This window comes from Octodon degus, unplaced genomic scaffold, assembly GCF_000260255.1.
Source record: "Octodon degus isolate 3935 unplaced genomic scaffold, OctDeg1.0 scaffold00084, whole genome shotgun sequence".
NCBI lineage: Eukaryota > Metazoa > Chordata > Mammalia > Rodentia > Octodontidae > Octodon > Octodon degus.
In genome coordinates, this window is record NW_004524660.1 from 10,947,261 (window position 1) to 10,959,984 (window position 12,724).

At 45.9% G+C, this 12,724-nt stretch overlaps 1 long non-coding RNA gene across 1 annotated transcript; it reads right to left on the minus strand.

Moving 5' to 3' along the window:
• Positions 1 to 214: 214 nt before the first annotated feature.
• LOC111818250 lies at positions 215 to 11,122 on the minus strand. Its single transcript, XR_002822276.1, has 3 exons — positions 11,113 to 11,122; positions 1,608 to 1,610; positions 215 to 342 (listed from the first exon to the last, which is right to left on the minus strand). It is a non-coding gene; the product is annotated as an uncharacterized LOC111818250 (long non-coding RNA).
• Between the last annotated feature and the right edge of the window lie 1,602 nt (positions 11,123 to 12,724).

Below are 12,724 nucleotides of genomic sequence, written 5' to 3' on the forward strand. Positions count from 1 at the left end.
TGAAATTTGGGGTCACAAGCATTTCTTGCAGGGAATTATGGGATGCAGCCATCCTCAAGTCACCAATGTGTCACTGATGAAGAGCTGGCATGTTGGGCACAAGCTTAGCTTTTAGAACTTCATATTTGGATTAAAAAAAAATCCTTTTCTCATGATGCAATATACGTGTTTTACTTGCTCAGGTACAATATACACTTTTTTTGGTCTTTTTTGAGATAGGATCTCACTATTCAGTTCAGGGGGACCTTGAGCTCACTTTGTAGCTCAGGCTAGCTTCGAACTCACAACCATTCTCCTGCCTTACCCACCCTGCGCTGGGATTACAGGCCTGTACCACCATGCCTGGCAATATTAGGCATGTTTAGTAAATTTCCCAAATCTCAAATATACACTTCAGTCACATCTTACATCTGTACCCCCTACACAACCACCACACAGGCAAGATGTGAAGCCTTGGTCCTACCCCAAGGTCACTCCCTGCTCCTGCTTAGTGTCCTGCAGTGCTGGTCCTTATTCTCCCGCAATAGGCCAGCTTTAACCTTCCTCCCTTTTTCTCTATCCACAGAATCATAATGGTATTCTTCGCTTGGCTTCTTTCTCTCAGGATTATGTCTGTGACAGTGATCCATGTTGTGCTCGTGATAGCTTGCTCTTTATAATTATCCAGTAATATTCTACTTCTGGTGAACATTTTGGTTGGTTTCAGTCTTTAGTTATTATGTATAATGATTTTATTTATTTATGTATTTAGTGCAGGGTCTACAGGGTCTCACTACACAGACTGGACTCGGAGTGACCCTCCTGCTCACAGCCTCCCAAGCGCTGGGATTGCAGGTGCACACCACCATGCCAGGCTCAGTCACTGTCTCATCCTGCCCCGGGGATGGGGCCAGCACCGCTCACCAGGCATCAAACCCTGGCCCCTGCAACTGCCTAAGCAGGCGCTTTAGTCCACTGAGCTATCTGGCTGGCCCTAGTCTTTGGTTATTATGAACAAAGCTACCATAAATACTAGTTAATTCATCAGAGATGTTCTCACAGTGCAGTCCAGGATGACCTCAAACTTGTAATCATCCTGCCTCAGCCTCCCAAGGGATGGGATTATAAATGTGTGCCACCTTATCCAGCCTTATAAGCATCCTTGTGCATGTTTGAGTTGGATATATTTCTTCTAAAACTCTACTTACAAGTGGAATTTATAGATTGGGGAGGAAGCTATGGTTAGAATCTATGCTTAGCTAATTTTTTAAAAGTGGCGATAGGAGAAAACTTATCTTCTCCTAGTGTTTATTATATTTCCTAACTTCCTTAAAGAGTATTTATAGACGCACCTTATCAAGTCAAACAGATGTACTCCTAGGTATAACCATAAAGACTAAGTGGAAAGGGTCAGAAGGCATTTGAACTCCACCACTAGAAGTACACTGCATAGGTTCTCCATAGGTCCTTGGGCACCCACAGGGCTCTCTGGGGACTCCAGAGACTTCTGAGGGGTCCCTTTTCACAAGGGATTCAACAGTGCTCTTATTGTTGGATTGCTCGCACTGGGCATTGTGGGCTTTGAGTGAAAAGAGAAAGCCTTCGGTTTATTATTGTACCCTGAACACCCACTTCGGAATACAATGTCTCCTCCTCACAGGGTTTTTCCTAGATTTGAATCATCTGGAGGATAAATCTGGTGCCAAGGACAATTAATAAAAGAAAAGTTTGTGCTTATCCTCTGGGGAAGTTCAAGTCTCGTCAGCTTCCTCCCCGCTGTGGGCTCCCATGTTTCTTCTCTCCCTTCAGTGCCCCTCCTTCCCTCTCTCCCCCTCAGTGTGTGCACAAAGGATGTGTGTTTGCTTTTCTGTCCTAGTGTTCTTCTGCAATCACTTCATTTGCTGTAAACTCCCTTCGAGACTACTGGTTCCTAGATACCTCCTTACATCCCACCGGTGCTCCATCCATTGTCCAAGGGGTTATTTTAGGCTTTTGACTGGACTTAAAAAAATTCCTGGGACTCATTCCAGCCTTTTTGATTAACCTGGCAGTTCTGGAAATTGAGACTGCTTTTGCTGTTCTTCACTGGAGAAGTGGTTCCCTGCCCTGCTTATCGGAGTTGCTGCTGGGAGCTTCTCCGCACACAGGATGTGTGGTAACTCAACATGGCATGTGCTGCTCCTTCTGAGGTCACTTCATCCTCATTATAAAACCTTATTTAGATTTCTTGTAAGTGAGAAAACAAATATTAAGTGTTTCCTACACAATTCTACCAAACCCTCCTCATAAATATCACAGTGGCCCTCAAATCTTCTCTTTGTTGCTGGCCTTGACTTCCCTTGGTCCACAATACTTTTGCTTTAGAAGAAACTAGATCTGAGCAGACTGTATGTGTGCTGTGTAGGCCACCACCCTTCAATGGCTGTCACATTTCTTCTCAGGTTGGACTTAGCAGGTGTAATGCTGAAAATTATGGTGACTATTAATTCTTTTCAAATTAACCATTAATAGACGGCTACATGAGAAACCCACATTAGCTGAGGGTAATCAATGTGTAGGGGACAAGACCAGCTCAGACCTGCCCCATGAGACGGGCCAATGAGAGGCCTCTGGCACTTCCCATGACCAGAAAGGAAAGGTTCCATCCATTAACAAGTCCACACACTGAGCCCCCTGCAAACACACCACATGGGTTGACTGAGGAGTCGTGACCGCGGACGAGGAGCCAAGTACCTTTTCACACCCACAATGGGGGTTTCTTAGGATATAGCAAATCCTTCCAACCTGACAGCAAGTGTCCGTGGGATGGAGCCAGGAGACGCTCCTGTCTTGAATACTCATTGGGTCACTGCATGAGTGTATTTATCAATGAATCCTTCTTTAGCTTGCCTTATCCAGCTCATCAAGTATACAAAGGAGCTTTTTAATAACTGACTTACCCAACTGCAAAATAGGAAGAAAATGTTCAAATGGGAAGGGGAAAGAGGGAGGAGGAAAGGGGAGGAAGGGAAGGAAGAAACAAGAAAAGAAGGAAATGGAGTAAAGCTTCTGTAAATAGGAGGAAAGATGGGCTTAAGAAGGGGAGAGGAGTGAGGGGGAAAGAATCAAGACAGGTCACCTTCAGGAACATGCTCCCGGTGGTGAATGTGATTGTTATGTATACCAAAATGTACCAACTAACCTGGGTTTTTTTGAGACAGATTTTCACTTTGCAGTTGATCCTGCCTTGACCTCACTTTGTAGCCAGACTGGCCTCAAATTCAGTGATCCTCCTGCTTCAGCCTACTGGGTTCTGGGATTGCAGGTATGTGCCACCATGTCCAGCTCCAATAAACTTAATTAATTAAAAACTTAACTGTTTCTATGTTCCTGTGTAGCTCTATTCTCTTGAGAGATTACTCTTATGTTGCCCTTGATTTGTTTTGCTGTTTGCCTTTCTCCCTGTTGCAGAAATTTCTGGCAGTGAGCTTGGTTACCTTTTAATTTTATACCTGGTAACTTTTTCCCTGGTTCTTTCCAGAGCATTCTCCAACTCCAAGGCATTTCTAGATTTGTTCCACCTCATTTGATTTCCAGCTCCTATGGAACCTAATGTGTTAAATCTAATACATTAGCACGGGATTGATTAAGGCACCTAGGATAGTTTACATCATTTTACACCTCTGTAGAGTTAAAGAGAGCACAATGATTAAAAGTTATGACCAGCATAATTGTGTAATTATTTACATAGGCCTAAAGATCTAAGCTTAAAAATAAAAGCAAAGTATACAACTGGTTTGTCTGGAAAATCAACAAAGAATTACAGAAGAGTCAAAATGTATTCACCTTATTTTCTGAACAATAACATTTAATGATCTGTTTTTAATCTTTGAAGTAAGGAACTGTATGTCAAAATCCTTTTGGAATGTTGGATGAGTTTTGTAAGATACAAGAAAATTCTTAAGTTTCTGATTTTCTAAATACAGGATGAATTTAATATACTGTCAGCTACCATGTATTTATCACTTATTTCTTGATCAAATTAGGCAAAAGATTTTTTAAAACATTATTTGGAAGAATAAACACAACATAAACACCATCTTTGCCATTGCTATCTATTTGGGAGGCAGCACGTGCTAACTCTCCACTCTCCCGAGGCTGCGGCGGACCACGTTCCGCATGACTGTGTGCTTTGCATTTCCATTAGGGCTGCACGAAGGGCCTGACTACCCCAGACCTCCAGCTCTACTTGTCATTTCCTGTTTGTCTTTATAGAAGCCATCCCGAGTCAACCAAAGCATACATTTTTTATAAAATGATCTTTTATAATAAAAGCGTGGCAATTCGTGTATGAGAAGAGCGTGGTTGCTGGCTAGTGGAGTGTTCTCATGTCCTCGATAGCCATCGCCTGCTCTCTGAAGCTCCTTCCTTGGCACCCACACAACCTGCAGGGACAGAGGTGACTTCTCCCCTGTCTTGAAGCCAGGCTGGCCCACAAGTACCTAGACCAACAGAACATGGTGAAAATGACCTAACCTTACTTGTGAGAACTTAAATTTTCACAAAAATGTTTTGCTTCTTGGGGCCTCAGCTGCTATGTCAGAAATCCAAGTGGCTTTGCTGGGAAGGACTAAGCCAAGCAAGGCCAAGTGTCAGACATGCAAAGGGAAGAACCTGCAGTTCAGTTCAATACACAAAACTAGAAGAGAAAACAATAAAGTGCTGTTGTAAGCCACAAAGCAGCAGCTGTGGTGGGTTACACGGGAGCCTAGTTCTGATACCATTGAGTCTCTTAGTTTGACATGAAGCAAGAATAGAGAGCAAATACTTCCCACTAACTTTTATCCCTGTGTTTTTCTTCCACATTCAACCTAGTTGGCTCTTCTCCTGTCGCTTTATCCATAACTTTAGCAATGGTCGTGAATCATTACTGCGAAGCCTAACTCTTAGAAGTGTGTGCTGCATATAAATCTTAAGGTTGACTGTGGACTTGCTCTGTAAGAACACAGGCATCGCAGAAGTGCTGGAAAAGCGCAGCATCAAGGCTGTGGAACGAACGGCGGGGAATCCCAGTGGGGATCACCGGACTTCACATATCGGCAACGCTTTGGACGAGTCACACCACGGGGTGCGCGCTCTTGTGCTTGTGCCCTGCGAGCACACCGAGGCCGTTCTGTGGCCACTAAAGATGTCCAGCATGATAATCTACTCTCTAACTTCCTAGAGCAAATTTCCTCCAGATGATTTGCTACATAACTTCCAGGAGAAATCTATCTTCTGCCGTAGCTAAGAAGTGGATCCAGTACCAAGGTGGAGGAGACATAAAACTTTCAAGATTCATAACTTAGCTTCTGAGTATCCAACAAATCTCCCTGCCAACCCCTCTGACTTTATAATCAGATGTTCGTGACTGGATTATCAGTACCTGGGCCCTTAACTATTCATTATGTCCAAAAGCAGGGAAGGGGGTACGTGAGGGGAAGAGCAACAAGTGCGTACTTTATGCTTGCTGCATAGCAGGCGTTTCCCCATGTGCTGCCCTTCCCCTCGCTTTGTATCTGCTCCGTGCTGAGTCCTAGCATATCTCCAAAAGCCACTTTGAACTAGAGCAATTAAATAAAAACAGTGTGTCAGAAATCCAAGCTGCTTTTCTAGAAACAAAGCTCACATGGAGGAGCGCCCAATATCAGAAATGTTTGACGGAGAAACCAGGGGCACAGATAGGAATAAAGCTGTTAGCCAAAACCTGTCTGTCCTCGTTACTGCAGCTGTCCTCCTCACCCACGTGCCTCCTCTCTTCCTCCTACCTGGTGTGGCGCTGAAGGCCTCGCTTGCCTGGCCCACTTCCACACACCTGTCAGTGTGGCCCTCCAAGGACCCAACAGTACAGCTGAGCTGGCGATCAGCTGACTCCCCCAAGTCAACGAATATTCAGCCTTTCTTTCCACAATATCAGGAACATCACCTAGGTTAAGACTACGCGGAGTACACTAAACACTTAGAGCAATTACCTTAGTTCTAAATACTAGAAAAATGTTCTTCAGGCGCTACAATACAAGGCAACATGGCATAGGTCGATTGGGACAATTGTAAACAAAATGCTAGTATGTTTTAGGAAAGAAAAATCGTATTACTTTGGAAGAATAAGAAAAACCCTTACAAGAAAGAAACGTTATTTGTTTCTTTTGCTACACCTAGTACTCAGTAGGCTTTAAACATGTGTCAAATAGAGAAATGGAGGAATCAATAATGAAACAGAAATAAGTGAACAGCTAGTTGTCATCAATAAAGGATGACATTGCTGTGTCAGTGAAATTGTTTAGTTTGCACATCAGGGCAAGTGAGATGTTCCAGGGCAAAAGATAATGGGCCCTAAGAACTTGCGAGTGGGTGAGTTTGCTTTAACTGGATGCCATGGTGAAAGAAATCTTACTCATCGACCCTGGCATTTTTTAAGCTCCAATTATTTCTCGTTAGTCATGTGGCTTTTCATATGATCGGCTGCTCTTGGCAGGCTGCTTAAGCAAGTTTATCTCACAGTCAGCAGCCAAGGCTTCCTATTTTCAGTTTTATCCTTGATGGGAACTCACAAGCAGAACCTTCAGCCCTGTACTTCCCAGTTCACTGGGGCTGGGAGGACAGTCGAGGGATCAGGAGGCCACACAGTAATCTCTCCAAGGCAGGCAGGTGTGGCCAGCCTCCTGAAAACACCTAGAAAAGAATTTTTAGGAGAAGTTTCCTTCCCTAACTCTCACACATGCTTCCAGGATGATTCAAATGATGAATACCCTTTTCCTGGGCTCGTAAATTACAAATTCAGGGCTTGTTAGACAGCTTCATAGTGCCCGGAGCATCACAGACAGGAACGCCTGGAACCCAGGAGGGGCAGTACAGAAATGAACTTGTGCCCTCGCCTCCTCCCAAAGTAGAATGGGGGGCAGAACGTCGCCGCAGAGGTCGGTCCAGCTTGGGAGAGTCACCTCCGGGAGGCAGATCATCTCTCGCACTTGGACACGTTTCCAGTGAAGATGCTGTTCCCTCGGCTGGAGGGTTTTCCTAACCAAGCCGGGGAAACAGTCAGTGAAGTGTCAGCCCCAGTAGCTATTAAAAGGTAGAAATAAATGAACAAATAAATGTACCTGAGTCCTGCGGTAGTAACATCTTCTGATAGTGTAAACAGTGTCGGGTGCTTTTAAGTGGGCTCTTCCCTCCCAAGTAGAGCCATTCTCTGGACAGGCAGTGGGCATGCCAAGGCGAGTCTGTGAGGGTTTTGAACGGGAAAATAACCTCCCGCTCTGCTCTCCATGCTGAGCTCAGCGGCACTGTCACCAGCTGACGTTTGAAGGTCACTACTCCTGCTCCTGTTTTCAAAACTGTGAGCAGCTTCCTGCAAGGACTGGAAGTGCCCGAGGCCGGCATGCGCACGCATGGCTTCTGTCCACGGCAGATCTCTTCCGCTCAGGACTCCCCTGTGCTCCTTTCATCTCCGATCTGCAAGTTAGTTCGTTGCATTGTGACTTTACCCTGTAGCTAAATATCACAGTACTGTGTTTCACGTATTTCTCAGTACACTAAGGAATGACATGGACAGAATTATCGACAATCGGGATGCAGAAAAGATGTAGCCATCCATCACCAACTTTCAGGCATATTGGCAATAATCGGAGATCTCTCATCTCCCCACCAAAATTTATCTTAAAATTCTCTACCTGCTGGCACGGACAGTTTCCTGGCTCGCGCCCCACGTTAGCACAGGAGCCCCTGTCCTGGAAGTTGGCAGCTTATTCTGTCCCAACTCCCTTCCCATCCCTTCCCCACGAGTTAGAGGGCAAGACTGACCGGTGGAGGACTGATCTGATTCCCTCCCCGCCGGGGGCGGAGCCTGCCCCCGCCAATCACCTGCTCTTCGGCTCCTGCTCTCGTGGCCCAGGGCAGCAACCGCACAGACCCACCGACCGACCGACCGACTGACCGACCGACCGACCGTCCTTCTTACAGCCGGGAGAAAAGGGATCTAACTTGCTTGTTCTTCACTTTGCTTCTATTTCAGTGTACTCCAGACATAACGCTGCTATGGGACATACGTCTATGGACGTGTGTCAAGCTCTGTGAGTTTGCAGAGGAGGAAACTAAAGGATAAGACGGAGAACGGCTGACACCCAGGTGTGGAGGCAGAGGGCCCCACCTGCGGGCCAGGCTCCTCGTTCGCACGCGTGACTTGTCCGTGCGCGCTCAGCTGCCTCCTTTCTGAACCGGGCCCAACCCTACGAACACCTTTCCTTCTGTGGCATGCTGTGCTCAGCGTTAAACCTCGCGCTGCTGCTTAGGAGACGAGATGTCTGTGTTTAGCTTGCTGCGTCGGCCTGATAAGACTTGAAGACACACCTTCCGCTCATGCACAATGCTGGGGCTTTCGGGTGGCTCATGAACTGAGATGGCAGGAAGCGAAAAGGAAAACCCGCGTTTAATTCTCACTCTGGGAGGAGGCAGGGGAAGGAAAACGAGCACACTAAGGAGCCACTCTCTGGTGTTACAGTTTGCTGTGTGCTTTCTTTTTTCAATTTTTTATTTTTTTATGTGCGGAGAGCATCTTTGTTCTTTTCTCAGCTTCTCCCCCATTGCGGTCCCTCTGGAACGTGCTAAATATCTGTCGCCCTATTTTCTGTTACCTGTCTTCTATTTTGCTCTTTACTTATACTTCGTGTTTCTAACATAACAGAAGCCATGTGAATTTAAGCTCACCTCTGAATTATTTCTCATAACGTTAGTGTCAGGATGGACTCATCTTCCTGCAGATGACCCAAGCTCGCCCTCTTTTGCCGCACGTGGTGCTCCATTGCGTGTAAATGCCACGCTTTCTTTATCCCTTCATCTACTGGTGGACGTAGGGCCCATCTCCAAGATTTAGATGCTGTGACCGCACTACTGTGAGCGGGGTATGCATGCCTCCCTGTGACGGCTGTTCTGAACTCTTTCCAGAAGATGCCACTAGCTGCTTTCCTAAGTCTTGCCACTTTTGGGTCTTACATCAGCCCAGTAGGAATGATAGTGAAGATGTCAGCATCTCCCATTGGCTTTCAAAAAATTGAAACCTTAAAGAATTTACGTGAACTTCCCAAGGCTACAGACTTGATGTGTGGTGGGATCGAAACTTAGCCAAGGTGATGTCTGTCTGTCTGTCTATCTGTCTGTCTGTCTCTCTCTCTGCATTTCTGATTTGATATCAAGGTATTTTGACTTCATATAGAATATGAATTTTTAAAATAGACACATTCTATTTTCCCACCTAAAAACTCCAAGGGCAGGTTGTTCACAATTGGTTCCCTTTATCTTAGCACATTTTTTGTCAAAAGATAAAAAATTTCAACTATATTTAATAAGAATCACATTATTTTGATAGATGGAAAATATTTTTACGTAAAGGTTGCATTTAGCAAATTAGCTTTTCTGGGACATTTATTGATTCCCTGACTATATAACCCGTGCAAGGATAAGAATTTTACTTCATAATGATTGCCTCCTTACTTGGTCTAAGTAAATTTTTATGAGGGAAATTTGTTCATCTTAAGAGAAATCATTTTAACTCTTTCAGGATGTGCCTTCAGTGTTCCTAAAAGATATCTGATTTCCCATGTGATGAAAACTGTATTTTCCCTTGAACTGTAAGATTAGAAACACTCCCCTGTCCCTCTGCTCTCCACCCCCCACCCCGCCACACACACCATGTCTCTGTCATAACAGATTTCCCTGTAGTCACTTAGCAGTTGGTTTCGGCCTAAAACACTACTTCTTTTTCTAATGCAGGGCATGTTGAACTAACTTTCATCATTGATCCAAATAATACCTATGACACACTCTGCCATATTTTTGTGCATTACCTCATGTAATTCTTAAATGAAACCCAGTTAGGATTGCATTACTTCCTAAGACTCCTTGAACATAGGGAGTATCATTCTTCTGATTCAGATAAGGAGTTGGAATCTTAGAAGCTCCATTTGCTTTGCCCATGGTGGTGTAGTGCATGAGCAGCAGTGGCAAGACTGGGCCCTAGGCCTCTCCTCATCTGGAATTTCACGGTGAGACCAGACAGTTTCTGTCACTACAGTTGGTGGCAGATAAAGTTCACATCATGCAAGACATTTTCAGATTCCCTTTTAAATCCCTGATGGATAAAACAATTAACTGGGATAACAGAAGGTCTAATTCATTCACTTCTTCATCTGTGTGGCTAGCCTGAGATTATGGAAAGATTTTTTAACTTCAACCTTTTCTGTCCATAGCTTCCAAAACTGAATCAAAGTTGAGTAATTGCCAGTTTATGGTCAATGTGAACAACCAATTCAGACACATTAGATTAAAACCAAAATCATTTTCACACAATAAAAAGTAAATATGAAATGCGCAGAGAGTCTGATTTGGAGTGGGTGGGCCTATTTTCTGAACACCTGCATCACACAGGATGGCCTGAGATTTGAAAGCCGCCCGGAGCACAGGCCCTGATGAAGTCACTGTGCGTGGCGGTCAAACGGCACAAGGCTTCTCTTTCATGAAAAACCCAAAGGTAAGTGATTTAAAGAACAGAATGAAGGGAGCCAGGGCCGTAGAACTTTTCAGGGGGGAAGGGGATCTGGGGAGAAAGGGAAGGAGGCAGGGGAAGGGGCGACGAGATCTAGGTGGTGAGGCGACTGCGGACCATGCCGAGGTGAATGCCTGCATCACATAAGCAAGCGTGCACTAACACCGATGGACAATGAAAAGGAAGTCATCGCTGTGTGACAGCTGGCAGCCCAGTGGCTCATGCAAAAGGGGGAAGGGACCCTCTCCAGACCACGTAAGGATGAGGAGCTCGCTCTGAAGGACACTGCACACACATGCAGCCCTTTGTGTTCTTTGCCTAGGGTCATTTCACTCCCGAGGGTCATCCTCGCCTTAGGGTGGGGGACTGACGGGCCCTGTCAGGCACAGAGCACCCCTCTGAGCTGTCAGCCTCAAGCATGGAGAGACCCTTTCAGGAGGACCATGCCTTGGACAGAGACTGAAGGGCAGAGAGCAGAGCTCAGGCTGGGCTGTTTATTCAAACATTCATCGCGATAGAGCAAAAGCTGGACTTAGGAAGCTACACTGAAAATCATTTCGATGGACTTTGTGAAAGACACTTAAAGACTTAATTGTGCAGGGTTCGGGAGTTTGATCCCCTGGCCTGCCATGCCAGCCCTGCCCCCGGGGCGCACTGAGACAGTGATTGAGACAGGGCATGGTGGCACAAGCGCCTGTGACCCCAACTGTTGGGAGGCTGTAAACAGAAGAATCACTATGAGTCTGATCTACGCAGTGAGACCCTGAACACCCTGTACTCCCTGTCAAAAAAAAGACTTACTTGTAACTTTCAGCTACTTTCTCTTTGCAATAAAATCCATTTACTTATGATTAAACACAGTTGCTCATTGAGCCCTTGTTTCTATGGCTGTATTTCTGGAGTACATTCCCGGTTGTTTTCACAGATTTTGGTCTGATTCTTGATAGCAAAAGAATTTGAAGAGTATGTGTCTCCAGACCTACTTGTGCATCTTATTCTAATTAACTCATATCCCACCTCTTCTCTATCTGAACTATTTGCTTAGCACAGGGAATGATATTCTGAAAAAGCTGTTCAGTACGAGGCTCAGTCTAAGGCAGGGATTTCCGGGGGAGGCCAGCAGGTCCGTACGGCGATGGAAGCCACGAGTTGCTATCAGCAGACCGTCCTCTTCATTCGCAGCTAGCCTCACTGTCAGAGCATAAACACCGACGTTTAACAAACACTGTGTCATCTCACAGATCGTATGCCACCTACAAATCCACATGAAGGGAGACCCACGCAATGCTCAGGGAGTCATGGCACGGAGCCACTAGCACTCCAAATTCTGGTCTAGCGCTGGTTCTCATGTGCTCACTTGCCCATGCGTCCCGCACGTTTTCATGGAAGGAAGCAGCGCACCAGGCAGAGTGCTGGCGAGCAGCACGCCTGCGGTCGCTGCCGTCCCACAGCCTAACGTCCATCAGGAAGAAGGGCACAGAGGAGGGAGAGACTGTAATGCCCTGGCGTACATGCAACTCTAATAGAGAAATTACAGTGTGGTACTGAGACCACAATCGGGTTGTGTGTGTGTGCGCGTGTGTCTGGAGGCCATGTTCCTTGGGGTTCCCAGAAATCAGGCATAGCTGATATTTTAAAAATGAATGTTACTTGTATTGGTGACAGAGGTGAAGGGAAAAGAGGAGGAAACAACACGTACAAAACCCAAAGGTGGAGAAGAGAAGCAGGGCAACATTCCCCCAGTTCCTTGGTGCTTTGACGCTCCCTCCACGTTCTACTCCGAGGCAGCGTCACGGCCAGCGCTTGGCCAAGGCGTGCCTGGAGCTCGGGGCACTCAAGGCCTGTGAGTTGCTTTCCCTATTTGTAGCGATTAACTTATATGACTGTGTCATTCGCTACATTCCCACTTAAGCTGCGACTGCCTTCCAGACAGGGCTGTGGGTCAGTGCATTTCTCAGAACCCAGGGCAGCACTCTGTACACCCTGGGATCTCTAGAGCTAAACAGATGGATGCAGGAAGGGACAGCAGCCAAGCTGGAACTCCAAAAATGTTCAAAAACAGCAGCGTTGACCCAATAAGGGTTTTTAGCAAATTACTATCTTAAGTTTCAACTTGAAGAGGTTACTCACAAAGATCCTTACTGAATGATGTTTTGGTAGTCCAAGGAACCACTGGCCCTCTGACCTGAG